This window comes from Lolium rigidum, chromosome 5 (genome assembly GCF_022539505.1).
Source record: "Lolium rigidum isolate FL_2022 chromosome 5, APGP_CSIRO_Lrig_0.1, whole genome shotgun sequence".
NCBI classification, from domain to species: domain Eukaryota; kingdom Viridiplantae; phylum Streptophyta; class Magnoliopsida; order Poales; family Poaceae; genus Lolium; species Lolium rigidum.
Window position 1 is genome coordinate 40476094 of NC_061512.1, and position 4373 is coordinate 40480466.

Consider the following 4373-nt stretch of genomic DNA (forward strand, 5'->3'; position numbering starts at 1 on the left):
TTGATGTCCATAAGGTCCCTGAAACTCAAAATACCGAAAAAGGGGTTTTCTATACTACAGCGTAAAAAACATTAAAAGGAACTTTGTTTCACATCCCCAAAAATCAATGTATAACAACTAGAAAACCTCACATATACATATCATAGGTTCTTTTGTGGTACCCCTAAATGAATAATAGCCATTAATTTTCGTCCATCCAATGGTCCAAATAATTTCATACCACTGTCCAAAATGAGAGAGGTATGTTACATACCTCTCACAATTTTCACACCTCAGTAAAAAAAACGTCGACGGGCCGGCCCAATAGACGGGCCCAACCCAGTAGATTGGTCTAGCCCCATTAGCTGCCGATTAGAGCGGGTGTGGGTGCGATTCCTCTTCGTTCTTCCACCGTGATGAGAGAGGTTCCGCCGGCGGCGCCGCCACCGCTCTGTCCATCCCCAACTCCGGCGCCACCGCTTCAGATGGAAAGGAACACGACGGTGGACAACGAATCCTCGGTCGCCTTACTCACCTTCACGGCCTCCATCCTCACCATCGCCGCGGAGGATCTCGGTCTCTCCATCCCCATGCCGACTCTGCCGTCTACACCGCGGTCAGCGTCTGGGTCGTCCTCGCCATGGACGTGGCGGACTGCTGCTGCAACATGTCGCTGACCGGAGGGGGGGGGGTCCGGGAGCACCTCCACAACGAGGAAGGCGCGGGCCACGGATGGCGCCCTTCTCCTTCTCCTGCTACGGAGAGCGACCCGTGGCGACCGAGCCGACGAACCAGGGCGAGCGTTCCGAGGTAAGGGAAGGCCAGAGCTCGACGGGTGCTCCTATTGTCCTCTGGGGATGAGCAAGGCTGCTCGACGGTGTCTCCTGGCGACGGCCACCGCGGCCGGCCATGTTCAACGCCCTAGCATGCCGGCGAGGTGCTTCCGGCCAGCAGGATGCGCCGGCGGCGACGCGAGCCACGGAGATGGCGTCCGGCGCAGCGCCTGGGGTACCTCATGAATGTCTCCCGCCACCGCAAACACTATGCAGGTATTGAATCTTTCTCTGAATATCCTCTTCCACCTCTGAATATCCTCTTCGACCTCGCGTGAGCTGAGAGGAGGGAGTCAGATCCTAGGCTACATTCAGCAATAGTTCATTTTGACAGCGACTGTTGCTGCCAATTCCTTTGTGTCAAGCATGAAAGAATATAGATTGTTCCTGCCATGTTGTGTGCTTGCACTCACCTATTTAGTCATATGTTTATGTTTATACTCGTTAATCTGTGAGGTAAATCCATTTTATAGAAGACAACAAATCATGCTTAGTGCCTCTGTTATCTGCAATTTTGCGACCTAGAATTTCTTAAGTCTTATGTGATCTTTCAGTTTCTGAATTTATGTCATGTATGCATTTTTTCTCTATCATGCGTATACAGTTACACACCCTTACTAAAGTTATCATATTTTATGGATTTAGCCTTTGAGGCAAATACAGTTGAACAGTGTTGCTCTATTTGAAGGTTTTCTTCTAGATTTCAACCTATGTTAGATTTTTCTGAATTATCTGAAAAGCAATGCTTATTATAATAAAGAGGAAGAGTGGAATCATTTGCACAGCTTGGGTCTGATTAGTCATGAAGAAACATGACATAAGAAAGATTGTATTTCCATGTGGTTGCAAGTGCAACTTCGATTTTTGTACTATTCCTCTTCAGACCTGAATAAGAAGACTAGGTCATCAAATGCTATAGACAAGTATCCAGTAGTAGGTGAACTACCAAATAATTCAAAGTCCACAACATCTTTCTTTTAGGTTGGAGCGCGGTGCGTAAACCATCAGCCAAGGACAGGCTTACCAATGGCAAGGCTGATTGCCTCCAAGACCAGGAGTATGTCCTTATTTATGAAGACAAGGAAGACGATGCTAGTTGGTCACCTTCGGTGGGAGTAAGTTCCTTTGATTGTTACATGTAAATCTGTCCGCCAGTTCAAGGCTTAATTCCCTTGTCAGTACTATTTGTGCATGTGTATTAGATACAAATCTCGTGGAACTGAATCTCCATCTGTTGTTGCTTCTATCTCTCTGAATTCTAGAGTACGAGGGCCAGGTTTCGCTATATAAACATGCCGGATTATGCAGCCCCTTGCAACCATTTGAGGCAATCTCACATAGATGTTCAATAGGCTACAACCACTGGATAGCAAACTGACATTTCCTCATATGCCGCTAATAAGGAAATTTAGTTACATTAGGATTCATAACTTATTGATCTTATGTTTTAGTGAAGTGTACTAAAATGTTTTCAATAAATTTTCTGAATTGATTAGTGTATGTCATATTGTTGTAGGTTTCATTCACCTATAGGTTATAAAAGTGATAGTTCCAGTAATTCCTCCACCTCAATATTTTTCCTTGCAGTATCCTTACTACTATCTGCCGGAAACTGAAAAGCATGAGAGGATCTGATGTTGCTGGAATAGGCGCTTTTGATCTTTATATATTACAGAACATAAAGAAGATCAGCAAAGGATCAAAAGCTCACATAAAATATTTGCTGTATTTCAGAGTATGCTGAAGCAAGGTGAGGCTTGGTAGGAGTTGGATGTCTACATGTTTTTAGAACTATAAAAATTTGCTGGGTTAATGTGCAAGATAGGGTGATTCAAACTATATTGGAATTTTTTTCCGTTGCTAGCATGTAGTGTAGACTTTGTTTGTGCCACTTTTAGCTTATTGAGTTGATATTGGTCTCATGGATAGTTGCTCATTTGATTTTGTTTTACTTTTCTAGTTTTCGGTGAAAGTGATTCCAATCAAGTGGTGCCCCAAGTGGATGGCACTGTGAAGGAGGTCATCCACCGTGGCCCTTTGATGATCGAGGGCAATTGCTTTCTACCCTGACGATGACGAAGACCTGAGCCGCAAGCACAAATTTAATATCTGGCGTGGCAAGATCGATGGCAGAGGTCCTGGTCTTTATGATGAGGCATCATTGGAATTTGCTATGATCCTTCTCTCCGGTGTTTACTTCAGTTTATAATGTTTCGGACTAGCTGTTTTTTTATTCAGTTTGAAACTACCAATGTTTACTTCAGTTTGTCATTCTGTTTGATTGAGAAATCTGTCATCTAAGATAGTTATCTTGATTGATTCAGAATACTCTTTATCCTACTTTTGAAATAGTTCAATTGCACACTGAAACTCGTTGTCGGCATGTTGTATGCAGAGAGAGTTTTTTGGTGGCTCTACTGTTTGGTTTTCGCTGGAACAACATGACAGTCTCTCAATTCTGAGTTTCGCATCCAAAATAAAGTGTTGCTAGCAGAATGAAGTGTCGCACTTTTTATCTACACACTCGATATTCGTTCTGCCCAATTACAGTGAGTGCAAAGCACAAGCTCCCGGCCAGTCAGAAAAATGGTAACACAACAAGTAGCTCTGTACATACCGGACACAACAAGTGAATAAATTATTTACAAAAGCTCGCAGCAGCTCTTCTGCATCTAGATTTAGTCAAATGGTTTTATCTGGTTCTGTTTGCTGTATCAACATACAAAAAATCGCAGTAGCTGGTGTCTCAGGAACTCGATGATCGACACAAACTGCAATATCCGAGTACAAAACTCCCAAGGGCTTTCCGCTGAAATAACAACACCTCCAGTGCAAATACAAGATCTATGCTGACTGAGAATCCACAACAAATAGAAGAGTACCTGCCACCACCAGAGGCACTGCAATTTTGCACATAGACCCGAAGCATTACGAGAACAGCGTCAGATCTCATCTTAGCTTGACAATTCAGCAAAAAAAGAGCGGCAGAACTTGCGTGTTACCGCTTGACCCATTGGAAGCTCTTTCTTGCCTTCGCCCTTCCAGGCTTCTTCCTTTCAACCATTCGCGATTCTCTGGTTAAATGTCGAGCTGTTTGGAGAAACAATAACGAAGTCAGTCACTTTTGAAATGGAAAACAGCAGCAAGGCAACTACATTGGCTAGAATGGATGCAGTCCAGATAAAACCATAAAGTTATTCCACATCAGAAAAAGAAATGATGCAGCAGCTGAAGTTCCTGAACCTGAACCATATGAATTGGCGTTTTTTCTTTTGAACAAGAATTGGCGTTGGTTGAAACTGAGTTGCATGACCAGACCTGGTGGCGACGGGATTTACGATCATGCTTCGGGGTCGACGTACCTGGCGGAGATATTGGTGGCGGCGTCTGTTGAAGTTGGGACGGCGTAGACCTGGTGACGGCGTATCTCGCCGGCGATGCAGGACCAGCCCGATCTGCTGGCAGCGGCGGTCGCCTGCGATGCAGAAAAGGGCGAGCTGGTGTCGGCGTCGCTCGCCGGTGATGCAGGATCAGGCCGATCCGGCGGCGGAGGCGGCGGAG

At 45.0% G+C, this 4373-nt stretch overlaps 1 long non-coding RNA gene across 1 annotated transcript; it reads left to right on the top strand.

Moving 5' to 3' along the window:
* The first annotated feature begins 958 nt into the window (after positions 1-958).
* Positions 959-3210, top strand: LOC124658361. Its single transcript, XR_006989153.1, has 4 exons — positions 959-1028; positions 1794-1927; positions 2400-2562; positions 2773-3210. It is a non-coding gene; the product is annotated as an uncharacterized LOC124658361 (long non-coding RNA).
* Positions 3211-4373: the final 1163 nt, after the last annotated feature.